This window comes from Hesperophylax consimilis, chromosome 5, assembly GCF_061612785.1.
Source record: "Hesperophylax consimilis isolate HC1 chromosome 5, BYU_Hcon_1.0, whole genome shotgun sequence".
In the NCBI taxonomy this organism is placed as follows: Eukaryota; Metazoa; Arthropoda; class Insecta; order Trichoptera; family Limnephilidae; genus Hesperophylax; species Hesperophylax consimilis.
Genome location: NC_142840.1, coordinates 11119134 through 11138279, shown reverse-complemented (window position 1 = coordinate 11138279; position 19146 = coordinate 11119134). Strand labels below are relative to the sequence as shown.

Genomic DNA, 19146 nt, shown 5'->3' with positions numbered 1-19146 from the left:
ATTTTCTTACTTCTACCAGCCTCTCATTGGTTGTTTTTGCTTCAAATTGGCTTTCTTGCTTCTTTTTGCTTCAAATTGCCTTTCTTGTTTCTTTTTGCTTTTTTGCTTCTTCTTAACTCTTCTGGTATTTGCTAAATTTTTTTAAATTCTTCCTCTACTCTCCCAGTCGTCGCAGGTATTTTCTCAATATTCAAGATCTGTGAAAGTCATATTCCAGTTATGCTATTATATGATTACTGTGAAACAACCGGCCCATGATGAAATAATTACAGAACTTGAATGGAACTTTCACAGAAATAAAAATTTTATCTTCGAAATTTGATGAATTGTTCCAATTCTGTGAAATAACCCATTTAGTGCTAATTTCGAAATTGCGATCTTATTATTGGGTTCATAAAATTCCCACTTTATGGATGAAAATAAGTATTTTTAACGTCTTCAAATCTTTTAAATTTTCGTATTATTTAAGAGATTGTTAATGGTAAGCCTTTATTGTGTGTATAATAAGAAATGCCAGCCATTTTATTATTATTATTATGAATGTTCACTTTCTAACTTAAATAACGGTATTTTCAATTACGTAGTTAAAATAATTTAAAATAAGTTAACATTTTTTAAAGCCCTCCAAAACTATCGAAATCTGACGAGTTACGCGTGATGTTAAACGTATCTCGGTTTTGTCGGTTAACGGAAATGACAATACCACTCGGGTCGGTATGAAATTACCAAATCCATAGTAATCCAAATATTTAACAAAATTTCCGAAAACATGAATTATTTTGTAAACCGCAGTAGTGACCCGTGTGCAACCCGCGAGGTAGAAATGCTGTCAGAATCCGCCAACCAATTCGTTTGAGTGTCTCTCGGTTTTAATAGCTTTTCTATGTGTAATTAATTATCTATCTGTATGCATAAAAATGAATGTTTCTTTGTTTGTCCCCTTATAGACTCAAAACTATTGGAGCGGTTTCACTGAAAATTAAAAATATTGTTTATATAAGTGTCAAGAGTGTTTGGATAGTGGTTTTGTAAGTCGGGGACACCCGAGGAAGACTTAACGCATTATCTAAGCATTGCAATGAGATATGGAGTCAAATAAAATACTATATAATGAAGTTTTTTTCAGTATTTACATGTACACAGTAAAGAATGGTATTCATTATTATATTTATTAATTAACGGTATAATATTGCCCACGTAACAAGTATGTACGTAGGTGTTATATATATTAAATGTAACATTTTATAGCTAAATAAAATATACTATAGCAAATATTTGATGGGGGGATGCCTGATGAAGACTCGCATTATCTCTGCATTGGAATGAGACATACTCGTATATAAGTGTAGTAAAATAAGACATCAGTGATGAACGAAAAAAAGAAAGAATGTATGACTTGGAAGTGAATGGTTGAAGAGTCGAAGACGCCCAAAAACGACATGACACGATCAAGTGAAACAAATGCTTACTACAATATAATAATATTATTTCCACATTAAAAATGCACCACAAGTTGTCAGGTACGCTAGAATTCACAACCTCAAAACTTTACAGCGATCAGCCAGTTAATTATAAAATGAATATTTTTATTGACTGAAGAAAAAACAATTGATACTCCCTGCTTTACTCTAGTCCCGTGTGGTTTGCATTCGTATCCATAGCGCTTTACGACGGTATAAACTTTAATGAGGAATAAAATATATGATACTCCAACTGGGAAGTGCTCTTAGATGGGCTGAATACTAATGCTTTTAGGATCAACACGTTACCAAATATATAATATATTTCTATCGATTATTGCGAATCATTACGGTCTAATGAAGTTGTCAAGTCTAATGCCATTAATTATTACTATTTAGTATATATGAGTGCCGCACAAAAGTCCCAACTGTTCCCAACTGTCTGAGACTACGACATCACCAATTGTGGTATTTTGTGAGTACTACTTCCAGATAACAGCATCATTTCCAGAGCTCCGATCCTTTGAAGTTTCCACTGTAAACTTCTACAAGATCGAAATTTGTCATTATTCTTACAAACTGAAACATTTAAGCAGTTAATTGATAATTATTAAAAAAAATTCTACTATTTATATATGAAATAAAAAAAATAAAAAATAATGTTTATTAATGCGTTTTCATGAACTTCAGAATATATTCTTCTTTAAATTACAAACGATCGATTTATGTTGCAGCCAAATATGTCGTGTATTACTGTATTACGATATTACTTTATAATTATTACTATTACCTGAAAAAACGGTTTTTAATGGCCTATATTTTATAATCGAAACAAAACAAATAAATAAAACAGTTCACATCCACAAAAAATATAAATTGTACTTTTATTAAAATAAATAATTATTGATTTTTCTTACGCATTTTGGTCTTAAATCCAAAATTGAGCCGCTCTTAACCCGTTGAAGGCCGGATCATTAAACAAAATGATATTAGTGGAATCTTACGTTTTATTAGTCGAAACGAGGATGATTTTGTTTTTCATACATTTTTCGAAGTATTATAGTCAAAGTCGCATCGCAAATTCTTCTAATAAGGATCATATTAGAATGCTCGCATGTTCTCCAGAGACCGACCGGCGTTCCAATGGTTAAGATTCTGAAGTTATTTAATTTAAAAAAGGGAATTAAATTGCAGAATCGTATATATATATATGAGTTAGTCTGTTCATTCTACATTGTGCGCATACGACCCATACCACTGTAAAATACAGGTAAATTTCATTATCTATAGGTTCAGTCTTTGTATAGAACTGACTCTACGACACATATCTATACACTCTCAAATACTTATAGACATATACCGATAAATACTCGTATATCTGTACACTGACATAAACTTAAACATAATATGTATATATGGACATGCCGGATATAAAATAGTCTGGTAAAAAGGACGCGTTGAACTTAACGTTATTTTGTTAAGTCTCTGGAGGAAAATGGGATTTAAAGGAAAAAAATGTCGAAGGGATACTTCCGACCAACGGAAAACACTCTCACATAATTTTACCTCGACCAAAGACGGTTAGCTAAACATTCAGTAAGGTTAAATTGCTTTCCGTTAAGATGTGTCTTTGAAGGAATATATATTTCTAATTTTGATGTGCAAAATAATTGTACATAATGATATTACACTTTCCCAATTTACAGAAAACATTTTTTAACAATAAGGCTAACCGTTCTGCTAATCAGAACGGGTTGATTTTAAAACACGTTCTTTGATCTTGACGGCAAACTAAAATGATGGAAAGTTTTTTTCTTTCTCTTCATCTACGTGGATTTGAAGTCTTCCGTGGTTGAGGGGTGAGGCTCTCGATTGCTAATTTCTTGGTTGCAAAATTTAAATTTAAAATTAAATTTAAGGTTGTTAAATTTAATTTTAAAAAATTATTTATATCTCTTAAAATTAATGTATAGCATACGAATATTTGCGACATGTTTACGAGTGGAAGATACTCTCAGAATCGCCCGGGTGAAAGAACACCATTCAGAATTGAAACACTTCTTGAAATGGCTTAAGCCATGTTTGGTGACCAAATCTGAGTAACCTGGAACTCTTTCACCTTCCTCTTCTCCATCTTCTTCCCCTACAAACTATGTTCTCCTCCACAATATACCTCAATTAAGGATGACATATACTCACTGGCTCCAGACGGTTGGGAGCAGTTGGGACTCTTGTGGGATACTCACGAACACTCTGGTTTACTACATACCTCTATAAAAGGCAAAGGCTCCGATGGAAAATTTATGACCCTCAAAAGTAATAAAAAAATAACAATACAATTTGCAACCATTCCCTTCAATATTTCATCCCTTCTAAGCCTGAACTCGACTCCTGTCCTTTATATAATTACGAGACTTGCCATTTGAATAAAATTATTATATAAATTCACCTTCCCTCTCTCCATAATTTGAAATGACGGCCTGGGACACTCTTGAAGGGTAAGAGCCAGATATGTAAAAAAAACTTCACAATTATTAAAATATTCAATCGCTAATAATATTATAAGTGTATAGTAAAAGAATAAATCTTTTCAAATCGAAGAAATAAAGCATAAAATATAATAATTTCCAACGAGTATGTAGAAATGTAGATAACATATATAATATAACGTTTTCTTGAAGCCTCGAACTCACTCAAAGTAGTGATCTACTTTTTAAGTTGAAGTTATTTAGAGTGTCCTGTTAAACCCCGTAATGGTGTGAGATTTGGGGTGAGATAGAGGTCCTTAGACGTAATGGTTGGGTGAAGAAATCATTTTCGAAAGTGGCTTTCCAAAGAAGTAATATTATTTAACGGTTTTATTTTTAGTATACGGTCATTCAATACTAACTGTGTCAAATATACTGGATTAAGGTAATTTTATATTTTTATTCACTGACAATGAACTAACTATACAGTATAAATATATTGGATTAAGATAACTTTATATTTTTATTCACTGACAATGAACTACATATTAAAAATATACTTGATTAAGGTAACTTTATATTTTTATTGATTGACAATGAACTATATAGTACAAATATACTGGATAGAGGTAAATTTATATTTTTATTCACTGACAATGAACTATACAGTAAAAATGTACTGGATTAAGGTAACTTTATATTTTTATTGATTGACAATGAACTATATACATAGTACAAATATACTGGATTAAGGTAAATTTATATTTTTTACTCATTGACAATGAACTATACAGCACAAATGTACTGGATTAAGGTAACTTTTATATTGAATTTCTTGTACTACTTTTTTAACCCATGCTTTATTAATATTAAATCCTTATGGGAGTTTATTTCAATAGTTATCAAAGTAGGCCACGTTAAAGACTTTGCTCTGCAGACCAACCAAAATACTTCATCCAAGGGTTGACATTAAAAAACTTTTTGACATCGTAATAAACCGTTAAGAACCGTAAATTTCGGTTAATTAAAACGAAATGTTAGAAATGGTGATTGATGGTGGAAAGAATGTAAAAACTTGTACAATAACTATAAAGATGTAATCCACGTTCAAAATGCTAACCTGAGATAAACCAACTAATTTAAAATTTCTTTGAAATAGTAAATGTTTTATGCTCAACTCAAAATAGTTACTGTCTGAAACTAAGAAAGGTTTTACCAGACTTAAATTCAAGAATCAAAATGGCTTTAAACTATAAAGCAGTAATCTAGTATTTCTAATCATCAAAAATCTTTAAACCTTGAGCTCTGATGTTCATTTTACACAATTTTTTCTGTCTGAACTTTTTCAGTTTGCACCGTCATTTCCGCCACCTGATTTGAAATATCCATCTAACCGTAAAAAAACCACACACCATATCATAATATGGTTGAAATAATATGATGCATTATTTCACCAAATAATGCATTATATTATTTTTAATACCATTATTTTTCGCAAATTTACACTCCTCTTCCATCCACTAGCAAATGCTTTTAATGGAAGACTAATAAAAATAGAAAACTGAAGCTATGTTAAACCTGAATTGTAACATTATGTTCAAGAGTTTGATAAAAAAATTAAATATATACATTTGCAGTAAACAGCGTCCTTGAGTTGATTATTCACGGAAACATAAAAATCTTATATTCTTCTTTAGTTCGTAGTTAAGTCGAATATAATTCTTCTGTCTGGTCCCCTCACATCATAATCCACTCTGACTCCATTGAAAAAAATCAGCATAAAATCCTAAGATTCATTAGCTATAAACTCGGTCTACCAATTGAAACAATAAACTACAATCTCTTGATGAAAGAACTAAACTTATTAAAACTCTCAGATAGAAGACTTTTTTCCGACTTTATTTATAATTTTTTTAATGGTATTATAGACAACCTTGATTTATTAAGTCGAATTACCTTCCATATACCTATAAGAACTAGTGGATCCAAAAATCTTTTTAATTGCAACAAAATATCAGGACTGAGTCATTTCGATACTCGCTTATACCTAGTTTTCATGCAGTTCGCAAAGTTTTCTCAGAAGTAGTAGATGTGTTCAATTGCACGGAATATAGTTATAGGAAGGCTATAATAACAAACCTCAAACACAATAATCAATGTCAGGAATGATAATATTCTTGTGAATCGCTCCTCGATATCTTATAGTGTTAACTAACATACAAAATATTATTTCTTATTTATAAGTATCATTGAATCGCTGACAGCCCTGAATTGTTAATGCCAAGTTGCGATGCCTACTCAGCTATTCCAAGTACAATTAATTTTGTGGGTAACAATAACTCACCTCACTTCACCTCATACTTCGTCTTATGACAGGTCTTATACAAACCTAGTGTAAAGTGGTTAACTATTGTTACACTGGTATATATGTCTTTTGAATTATGCATTGTCTTACTGCACTTATATTAATAACTGCATCACTTGCAATAGTGTTTTTGTTTACACATAATTGTTCTTTAATTTATAGCTATTATTATCCTATTTACCACTGTACGCTTGTAATTCGGCTATCGGTGTATTGTAAAAGCCATTATATGGCTTTTGAATAAATAAATAAATAAGTGAAATGGGTTAGTTACTTGTTCAATAATTTTCAAAGTTTGATTTTTGACAATCTATAAAAACCATATCCAAACCTAGTGTAAAGTGGTTAACTATTGTTACACTGGTATATATGTCTTTTGAATTATGCATTGTCTTACTGCACTTATATTAATAACTGCATCACTTGCAATAGTGTTTTTGTTTACACATAATTGTTCTTTAATTTATAGCTATTATTATCCTATTTACCATTGTACGCTTGTAATTCGGCTATCAGTGTATTGTAAAAGCCATTATATGGCTTTTGAATAAATAAATAAATAAGTGAAATGGGTTAGTTACTTGTTCAATAATTTTCAAAGTTTGATTTTTGACAATCTATAAAAGAGTGTTAAAATTTTATAAAATAAAACAAAATTAAATCATTTCATAATAAGGTAAGCATTATTCTGAACGAAAGAAAGCTGTAAATTGAGAAAAAGCTCGGTAATGATTTGATATTTTTTAAAAGAATATATGTAGGCAGTAGGTATGGGCCATATTCTAAGTATGTAATAATTAGTATTATACGCACTGAGCAGAAAAGAGTAACTATTTAATTTTTTAAATTTAAGTTTTTAATCTAGCAGGACTAGGAGGATAATGCAATCCCAGTCTGCTATATACGTGAAATACGTAATTAAAAATATTACAATAGAAATAAATGAACAGTGAAATAAAAAAAAAATGTGACTGAAAGGTGCAATAAAAAATGATTGAAATGATGCCGCCAATTTGAATAAGATCGTTTGACTTCCAAGCGCTACGCAAGCCAACATAAGAAAGAATTGAAATTTTTACAAATGTTTTATCAAGTAAGGTAAAATCGAGCTTGCTTCGGGAGCGCGGAAAACGCTCACAAAAAGCTTCTAACCATTTACCACTTCGGTGATATATTACGATGGTATTCCAACTAGTAAAATAGCGTTTAACTTCACTTGGACGTAATGCGATCTTCAGAATTTGCATATAAATGGGTTCCGTGCTCAGAGTGAAGAGTATAGTTCAAGAAAAAAATGCGATATTTTTCTTGGAGACGAATAAATTAAAACATGAAACGGCATTGCACTGAATAAACTCTAACGAGAAACGATAGTAAAATGGTAAATAAAATTCTCAGAGAATGCAACCGAAAAGTTTGTTATAGCAAGTGAAATAAGGTGTAAACAAAATAATAACCCGTCTTTATTAATTTGTTGTTAAAAACTCAAGGTAGAAATATACTTCGGGACTATTTGGACAAGTAAATAACAAATGAACTGACCAATAAAACCTAAGTGATCTGATTATCATGCCTTTTATTCATTGATTTAGATTTTATGGTCCCTCCATAAATCCATTCGTATAGAGGGGTTACTTTTCAATGGCAAGTACATATATTTTTTATTAATTTTGGCACTTTGACAAGGATCACAAGTTAAGTGACTGGAAATATTAATTTTATGTTTTCCATAATACTGCGCCATCAATTTTAAGTTTTGCAACCATGAGTCAACTCGACAGTAAATTACGAATGCTTAGGAATTCCGAAGTCAACTGGGACGAAAGACAAACTATTTTGAAACCAAATTTTCCCACGAAATACATGAATAATTTACTCCCTAAAACAACAATACATACTCGAAATTTAACGTACTAAGTTTAAGGATTTATGACATGTAATCTGAAATGGTTCCGGGGTTTAGGTATCGTCTCGCTATCTCTCTCAGCTACAGTGATGTTTCCCCCGAGTCCTACAGACTCGGCTTATCTGAGAGGGATGAGAGATCACGTAGTCAAGGTTTGTGCCATTATTTGGGGGTACATTTTCCCACTTGCTTATTCACCTGGTCGCGAAAAGAGTCTTATGAAATTCCAAACTATTGTGAACTCGGATCAAAGAGGGGAAGCTTCTTATCAAATACGATTCAGAAGGGAATGCAAGGCTCGTGATTTTACTTAAATATTTTACATCACTTCTACAGTGCTTAGCTGCAATAACAATTGTTTTGCTGACATTAATTTGCTGTCCCAACTTATAATCACATTATTAATTTCTGTCGAGAGCTTTGCAACTTTAAAGCGTCGGAAACAGGTGCTACTTTCAGATACAGACTGGCACATAGTTGTCCCACAGTTATAGTGATAAACTTTCAGTGGATGTTTATAGCCGTGTGATTGAAGGACAAAATTAGAGAATATTCGTTGAATTTTCACGTGGACAAAAATCCGTCTAATTGTACACGGCGAAAACTGATATTAAATATTGATAATTTATTTCAATCTCTTAAAATTTATTGTAATACGTTTAAAAACGTGATTACAGGCCTTTATTAAAATATGAATGTGTTATCGCGACATCGGAACACATGTTCATAAAAATTCTAGCATTTTCACACTTCGACATTATTAGGACAAACGCAGGTGCATGAAAACGTATTCCGATATATTATGAGTGTACTAAAAGTTTATTAGGAAACTGCCTACAGTCCCTTTATTAACAGGATTTTAATACATTAGCAATCCTCATTTTTCTCCGTGTAATGACATTCATTAAGGAGCGGTAATATTTATAATTCGGCTAAACGTATTAACCGAATTTAAATCCAATATAGCTCATCTAGTCTAATATAAATCCTATATAGCCCAGCTAGTGTTATATAAAAATGAGTACCGAAAAAGAAAAAATGGATTTTAAAAGCAGAGTAGCTGCTAACTTTTAACCGACATTTTAAAACGGCCAATAAAAGCGTTGAAAACATAAAAAAGTGTCGCTAATTTAGTAATAAACTGAGTTTTTTTTTTAAATTTTAGCATCGAGGTTGTAAAATGATAAACGTGCCAGCAGGTACCTGGCATATGGGGTGTGTAGGTAGCTGACTCAGTCATTGAAAGCCACCACCTGTTCAATGTTCATCCCATCTGAAAAGTGTTTCTGGTCCATTTCCTGCTCGGGCTATAAAATTTGTGACGGAAAGTGAAAATCTTTTCCCTGAACATTCAGGTAATTGTCACATTATATTATCAGAATCGAATCATCCAAAGTAAATATCAATGTGTTATCAATAGGTCAGACTAGGTAATGTCTTTAATAAAAGGTTATCACAGCTGCATTTATAATTAATAAACGATGAAATATGGATACCGTCGAAGTTGTAAGTGCATTAGTATTATGACCTAGAACGAATAATACACGGAGAAAAATGGTTATTTATTATTATTATTTAATTTTTTTTTTCAACAAAAGCAAACACATTGTGACTTGAAATTTCAAATAAATTAAATGAAAATACTATTTTTTATAACTATCACATAGTGTCAACATAGTGTCACATAGTGTCGACACATCGGCCCTGATGATGGACACTGTAAAGTTGTCCGAAACGTTGGCTAAAGAAGGAGTTAGCGCAACACGGCATAACACCCCAAAAACAAATAACAAAAAAGATCAAATTTAAGAATAAAGTGACCTAAAACCACGTATTTTCATTTAATTTACTATTAAAAATGATTATGTTAAAAATGTGACAGTATGCCAGCTTACTGATAAAATATTAGTCATTCAGAATATATCAAGAACACGTGTTCTTTTCCTAATACATATTATTATGTTAATATCACTATCAGTATTTGTATGAACATGTGTTCCTCATAAAACATTCGCTTTTGGCTGATACTTTGTTATGAACTCTTTCAATTTATTTGTTACGTCCTGTAGTCCCATTTTTAACAGGAAAACGAATATTTTTTAAGCTTTCTCCGTGTAAGGGTCTCATTCTTTTATAACGAATAATTCTAACTTCTACATAGTGGTTATTTGACCTACTTATGTTCCAATTAAAGGTTTCCAAACTCAGGTACGAGTGGCAGAAAGAATTCACTGAATTCAGTGTAGCACCGCTCATACAATAAAACATCCTATTAAATTTGTAGGAATAGTTCTAGTAACTACCTACTCACTGTTCCAAGAATAGGGAAAAGTAATAGAAAAAGAGTCATAAATCATTTTCAGAGTTTGAAATGATAACGACGTATGAAGAAATGTATCGTTTTCGCTGGTTAAAACAAGGTAAAAAATGCTTTCCAATATTATATTTTGTGACAACGTGAAAAATTACATGTTATTTTACTAAAATTATATGGTTTTATCACTATAATTGTGAGGACAATGTGTAATTTCATACTTTACTCTTCAATATTCTCACCACTCATCTCATACAAATATTCCTTACCAGCAAAAACATTGTGGTTATATTTTCAATCGAGGCTTGCAGCACCTCGATACATTTATCTCCGTAGTATATGAAACTAAATTACCGAAATGCTAATGCTCCGTTTTGTTCTCATTTATGCTTACTTCATATTTCAATATATTATCTTAATTTAATTTTTAATTTTTTTTGCATTCATCTCTTCCCAACATAGTTACTTATCTTGTCCTTATCTAATTATCATATTTACCTATTCTCTTTATAAATGTTTATATTAAATTTAGTTTATTGCATTCATCTCTTCCCAACATGGTTACATATCTTGTTCTTATCTAATTATCATATTTACCTATTCTCTTTATAAATGTTTATATTAAATTTAGTTTATTGCATTCATCTCTTCCCAACATGGTTACATATCTTGTTCTTATCTAATTATCATATTTACCTATTCTCTTTATAAATGTTTATATTGATTTAGTTTGTTGCATTCGTCTCTTCCCAACATGGTTACTAATCTTGTTCTTATTTTTTTTTTACTTAAAAAATCATTTTTGGAGCATTGCAATCCAAAAAAGGGATTTAAAAAAAAAAATTAATTTGATTTTGTTGAAAATTTTACGAAATTTTACCACTTGTAGATTTGAATAACGGCATTTTTACGAAGAAGTTAATTCAAAAATACATCTATTCATAATGTTTATTTTTTACCCCCTTACTAATGGGAATGTTTTAGATTTTGTACAGATGAGATACAATCATTACTCTACATTAAGGGTTGATTAGAGGTTGTGTAGGGGGTTTGAAACACGTTTATTGGTAAAGCCCAAAATCTTAAATTATATTGTTTATACTTTATACAAAATAACAATAATGTATTGGTCACCACGAAACAAGCAGTTGTAGTATGGCGATTCAATATCTTGAATCAATGTCTTATAAATGTCAATTAAATACCGTGTATTTTATTTAAAAGAAAAATACAGAAAATAAAAGAAAGTTATCACTATGCGGTTTTTTCGCTAGCAAAATAATGCCCTGTCAGACGGTCTATCCCTTACAGTGTTCATAGCACATTATCATTATCTGCTTGCTTTGCCGGTGTCAGGTGAAATTTTTCAGTGCTTTTTTAACGTAGGATGTCGGTTCATGTTCGCGTTGAATCATGTTCTCGTAAGCGGAATACAGGTCTCAACTGACTTCATTAGACCTCTCCGAGGTACAGAAACTTCTCACTCCGTTAAATTACAGCAGCTTGTTGGGAATACAATATTTACTCAGACTGAAGGCTGCTATCCCTCATTCTGCGAATTAGAGGAATTTTGACTTTCGTTGTAGAATTTTTGTTACATATTCTTTGGATTGACGTTAATTCAACGGGCTAGAGAAATTTTAACAAATAATACAAGCGTCGGTGATTTGTTATTGAAAATGCAAACCAAAGTTCAATCTTTAATAAATAGTGAGGATTTGGCACACAGTCATATATAATTTGAGATGAAAGAGATTGAAGCTCTGAAACAACAACGGAAAACACGAAAGTAAACATTGCTGTCTAATAATGCTCGGGTTGATACAAAATCATCGTAAAAGGTGATTTTAAAACGAAATAAATAAATGTGTACTAAAACAAGACCATTCTGGCCAATCCAGCGACTATGGAATCTGTTGCTGAGAGCTTGTTCCATTGTTTTGGTGTATTCAGCTGCAACCCCGTAATAACCCCATGTACTTGTCCTTCGATAAGTAGAGTTGATACTATTAAATATCTTGGTATTCAAATAGACGATCTCCTTAAATGGAATGTACATGTCGCAAACCTAACGACAAAACTGAGGAAACTCATCTATTTCTTTAAAAATGTTAGGGATATTTTAAATACAAAACAACTGAAACAAGTTTACTGTGCTCTTGTTCAATCGTCTCTTGAATATGGTTTTATCAGTTGGGGCAGTGCCACACATACTTGCCTGGAGCAATTGAACTGTGCTTGGCCCGATTTTATTCTTAATTTATATAAATGATTTATGTTATTTTGTAATCCCTGGTAAAATTGTTTCTTACGCCGATGACACGGCAATAATAGTGGATGGTAATAATTGGACAGAAACTTTTTCGAAAGCAACTGTATGTATTTCACTTGTTTCAAAATGGTTAAAATACAACAAACTTGTCTTAAACTACAGCAAAACATTTTACCTACCTTTTTACAAAAACATAAAAAACAAACCAAAAGACAACCTTAAAATTAGAATCCATAATACAACTTGCAATCAAGAAATGTGCTTCCTGTGCAACGAACTCGCTAATGTCAAAAATATAAAATATTTAGGAGTATCAATAGATATTAATCTTAATTGGAAATCACATATTAATCAAACCACTTCGAAACTAAGATATCTTACCTACATATTTTATAGACTCAAGGAAATTTTAAACGCTGAAAAATTGAAAATGATCTACTTCTCCCTGGTGCAATCTGCAATCACTTATGGCATAATAGGATGGGGTGGTGCACCTGATACATTTATTAAGCCCCTACAAATAATTCAAAAACACATAATTAAAGTCATATATAACAAAAATAAAACATTCTCGACCGACCTATTATACAAAGAATCTAAATTATTTAGCATTCGTAAATTATTTATATTACAAACTATGAAATATTTATTTAAAAACAAAAATAATTTCAAATTTAATGAAAACAGAATGAGCAAAAGAATAAATAATATATTTTACACCCCTCAAACAAATACTAAATTAATGCAGACACATAGCAGTTTCATTGGTCCTCGTACATTTAACATTCTACCACTACAAACTCAAATGATAAATAAAACAATAGAATATATTAAGGAGGTAAAATTATGGCTGAATGACGCAGATATTGAAACGCTTTTTATATAAATTTATTGATCCTTTCTACAACTCACTTGCTGAAACTTTATAAACATAATCTTTTCTCTTTACTTTTATAATAACTATCAATAAAAAAAACTTTTTCTACTTATATATATTATACTTAGGTACTTGAAATATAGTAATGGTTTTATATTACCCACACTCAGGCAGTGCCTTAGTGGGTTTTCATTTCTTGTGTATACAATTTTGGTAATATATATTATGTTATTATTTACTGTCTATTATTATGTATAATATATGTAAAGAAATGAAAATAAATAAAGTAAAAAAAAAAAAATTAGTAAAGATTAAAAAAATAATTCTGAAGGTTATTCTAAAAGTCCCATTAAGAACGAATACTGATTTTATTTTTAAGACACTAAGGACGGGTTGTTTCGGAGAATCTGAACAATTCATCAAATTTCAACGTTCATTTTCAAGTTCTGTGAAAGATTTTTTCAAGTTCTGTTTTTATTTCAATTTTGTCAAGCAACTAGCCTACAATGATATAAAAACAGAACTTGAATAAGTCTTTTACAGAACTTGAAAATGAACGTTGAAATTTGATGAATTGTTCAGATTCTCCGAAACAACCCGTCCTAAATGTTCCAAACCTGAAAAAATTATGTTCAAAAAATATCCTGCTTCATCAATTTAAATGTATATTTTTATTGATACCTCCAATAAAAACATACATTAGAAGAATTTCATAACATACTAAAAAGTGTGCCTACTGTGTATATATATATATATATATATATATATATATATATATTTATCCCCTCTCGTACTATGTTGATCTCGCGCGACGGTACGCCAGGTATATGTTGATCCGTTTGCATTTGTTGATCCACCCCGGATATGTTGATCCACTGCCCAAGCTGGCATACATATGTAAATCCCTACAGATCAACTTGTGTCATCGAGATTTTGCTGTAAGCCACGCCCATTTTTCGGTCGCATATACATTTTACACGATTTATTTTGTTGATCTATATATTTCTGACAAACTTGACCGCTTGCATGTGTTGTAACTTGTAACCGCCAATTTCGCGCGCGTTGTGGTACTTTTTAGATTCCGTTAGAACATCCATATTCTATGAAAATGACTCTGTACTTAAAGAGGATAGACTGCCTCACGCGTATTTATATTGAAATGGAACTTTCAAAAACGTCAAATCCATGCTTAAAAAATCTTTTGAACTTGATTAAACAAAAATGTAATTTTAATGCATCATTTACTACGTTTCGTGACTTAGCAGGGGTGCCCGGGTTCATGGGGTGAGATTTGTCTAAGTCATTTTATAAGAGAAATTTTGAACATTGATTGAATAAAATTTTATTTTAATGTATCTTTTACCATCTCTCCCGACGTAAGTTTCTTGTAATGATTAAGTTGAAACAAAGCGTAATATCCATAATATGTGCCTATTAAAATTGCGGTGATTAGATTGGTGAGAATTTAATTTTTCAAATTTTAAATTGAAATTGCTGAAAAATTTATTCCAATTTGTTTTTTACTAAACATGGCTAAAGTCATTTCAAGCACCGATTCCAACCAACGATGTTTTAGTATATGTTCGTCAATCAACAGGAGCCATAATGTCTGTACATCAGAGCCCTCGAGAATTATTACAATTATGTGTACCGCCGCCCCGGGAGCCAATATATTAGATAACCAATACACCTACCATTAGTCACCGCCAACGTTTTAGCGAGATAGTTGTTTATTTTTTGTATTTTCTTACATCGTCTCCACACAGGAGGCCCTAAGGAAAATCGTAACCCTCAAGGCCTATGTCATCTTTGTGAATGCTGTGTTGGGGGTATTTTGAAAGAAAGGAAGGTCAGTGAGTTCTGGGAAGGAAATAGGTATGGATGGGTGGTTAGTATTCTGGGGGTCAGTGTGTTCGAGTGATAAACATAAGATTCCAACTCTCCTACTGCGTTGCAGGGCGATGCGTTGAAAGAGGATTAATCGATCCGGCCCACCACGCATTTGGTAGGCAAGCGCATCCGCCGCCAAGAACCGAACAAACCTCACCCCATAAACCCGGGCACTCCTGCTAAGTCACCAAACATATCAAACTACTTGAGGTGGCTCTCGACTAGCAATCCGTAGGTCGCGGGTTCAAATAAATTTTATTAAAATTAATTTGCACTATTGTACAATTAGTGTTTGGTTATATCTGAATAGCCAGGTACTCTCCCACCTTCCTCCTCGTCATCTCCTTTGAGGTCTCCTTTGAGGATGCCATAGTCTCACTGGCTCCAGACGGAAGTTTTTGTAAGTCTCCATATTCAAATTCGGCGGTATGATTTTTTTATGTGACACCTCTCACTAGAGCGCCCCTGTCTTTACACGTTAAATACATAGAAACTATGTCGCCAACCGGTTGGGCAGCGTTATGAGGCGGGTTAAGGTAGGGGCTGTAGGAATGAATTTATTAATGCTGGTCTTAAAGAGGCGCGAATTATATGGACGAGGAAAAACAGATGCTGATAGCTCGTTCCACATGCGAGCCGACTTACGGTAAAACGAGTCGGATTTTTATGGTCGAAAGGTATCCCTCAACCAGTTTCTTTCGATCCGGCCCGCCACGCAGTAGATGGGCAAACGCATCCGCCGCCAGGACTAAGACAAACCTCACCCTATGAACCCGTGTACCCCTGCTAAGTTATGATTTTTTTATGGATTTGTTTTTGCGAAATTTTCGTTTCAATCTAAATACGCATACATTTCTTATAAACAATTCAAGAAACACACGTCATTTTGATTTGAAACGGTACCATCTCACAGTCATTTCATGCGATATTCGACTCTAGAGACTAATACTTTGAGTTCAATATCACAAAAGATTACGGAATCACATAAAACCTTGTGATGAACAGTCCACCGATTGCCCCCTTGATTGGTTCATTTAGTAAAACCATATATAGGGACACAGATCAACTTTGTCTAATAACTTCTTACCTGGATCAACATACTACGGGAATAGATCAATATATATGAGATCAACAAAATCTTTTGAACTTGATTAAACAAAAATGTAACTTTAATGCATCATTTACTACGTTTCGTGACTTAGCAGGGGTGCCCGGGTTCATGGGGTGAGATTTGTCTAAGTCATTTTATAAGAGAAATTTTGAACATTGATTGAATAAAATTTTATTTTAATGTATCTTTTACCATCTCTCCCGACGTACGTTTCTTGTAATGATTAAGTTGAAACAAAGCGTAATATCCATAATATGTGCCTATTAAAATTGCGGTGATTAGATTGGTGAGAATTTAATTTTTCAAATTTTAAATTGAAATTGCTGAAAAATTTATTCCAATTTGTTTTTTACTAAACATGGCTAAAGTCATTTCAAGCACCGATTCCAACCAACGATGTTTTAGTATATGTTCGTCAATCAACAGGAGCCATAATGTCTGTACATCAGAGCCCTCGAGAATTATTACAATTATGTGTACCGCCGCCCCGGGAGCCAATATATTAGATAACCAATACACCTACCATTAGTCACCGCCAACGTTTTAGCGAGATAGTTGTTTATTTTTTGTATTTTTTTACATCGTCTCCACACAGGAGGCCCTAAGGAAAATCGTAACCCTCAAGGCCTATGTCATCTTTGTGAATGCTGTGTTGGGGGTATTTTGAAAGAAAGGAAGGTCAGTGAGTTCTGGGAAGGAAATAGGTATGGATGGGTGGGTAGTATTCTGGGGGTCAGTGTGTTCGAGTGATAAACATAAGATTCCAACTCTCCTACTGCGTTGCAAGGCGATGCGTTGAAAGAGGATTAATCGATCCGGCCCACCACGCATTTGGTAGGCAAGCGCATCCGCCGCCAAGAACCGAACAAACCTCACCCCATAAACCCGGGCACTCCTGCTAAGTCACCAAACATATCAAACTACTTGAGGTGGCTCTCGACTAGCAATCCGTAGGTCGCGGGTCCAAATAAATTTTATTAAAATTAATTTGCACTATTTTACAATTAGTGTTTGGTTATATCTGAATAGCCAGGTACTCTCCCACCTTCCTCCTCGTCATCTCCTTTGAGGTCTCCTTTGAGGATGCCATAGTCTCACTGGCTCCAGACGGAAGTTTTTGTAAGTCTCCATATTCAAATTCGGCGGTATGATTTTTTTATGTGACACCTCTCACTAGAGCGCCCCTGTCTTTACACGTTAAATACATAGAAACAATGTCGCCAACCGGTTGGGCAGCGTTATGAGGCGGGTTAAGGTAGGGGCTGTAGGAATGAATTTATTAATGCGGGTCTTAAAGAGGCCCGGATTATATTGATAGCTCGTTCCACATGCGAGCCGACTTACGATAAAACGAGTCGGAGAAACGACCCGTTCATATATGTATAGATAACATCAACTTAACTGTGAACGTGTATTCCGCTCGGTCCGTCGAGTATCAAGCACGTGCACGGTGCACCGGGGATCAATGCTGCTAGCTCCTTTTAACAGGCTCTAATAAAATATCTGTAGAATAGACACAGCATACGCACATTTTGTCATACATGATTTTACCGTACATATGCCTCAGGGATCTCATTTCTACAGTATTCAGTCTACTTTCAGCCTTCTTCTGCCAGTTCTATGCCTCACTTCCGTATATTAGGGTAGGTACCAGCACTCCATTGTGGACTGCTAGCTTCGCTTCTTTGGACAGTTTTTTGTTAGCTCCAACCTCGTCCAATCATCCATTAATTACCCATTATAACCAAGAACCCGGCCACCCCTACTAAGTCACGAAGCGTAATCAGGAGAGATGGTAATAGATGCAAGTTCAAAATTTCCCATATAACATTATGCCTTTTGCTGCCATTTTGGATTTTGATGGTCAAAAGGTATCCCTCAACCAGTCTCTTTCGATCCGGCCCGCCACGCAGTAGGTATTTTTTATGGATTTGATTTTTGCGAAAGTTTCGTTTCAATCTAAATACGCATACATTTCTTATAAACAATTCAAGCAACATATATTAGGGTAGGTACCAGCACTCCATTGTGGACTGCTAGCTTCGCTTCTTTGGACAGTTTTTAGTTAGCTCCAACCGCGTCCAATCATCCATTAATTACCCATTATAACCAAGAACCCGGCCTCCCCTACTAAGTCACGAAGCGTAATCAGGAGAGATGGTAAAAGATACAGGTTCAAAATTTCCTACATAACACTATTCCTTTTGCCGCCATTTTGGATTTTTATGGTCGAAAGGTATCCCTCAACCAGTTTATTTCGATCCGGCCCGCCACGCAGTAGATGGGAAAACGCATCCGCCGCCAGGACCTAGACAAACCTCACCCTATGAACCCGTGTACCCCTGCTAAGTTATGATTTTTTTATGGATTTGTTTTTGCGAAATTTTCGTTTAGATCTAAATACGCATACATTTCTTATAAACAATTCAAGCAACACACGTCATTTTGATTTGAAACGGTACCATTTCACAGTCATTTCATGC

The 19146-nt window shown here is 33.2% G+C and overlaps 1 protein-coding gene across 1 annotated transcript in view; it reads right to left on the bottom strand.

Annotated features, from left to right (window-relative positions):
* The window catches only part of Trpgamma (Transient receptor potential cation channel gamma), a 291674-nt gene that overhangs the window by 85230 nt on the left and 187298 nt on the right, over positions 1–19146 (bottom strand). The window lies entirely within an intron of this gene.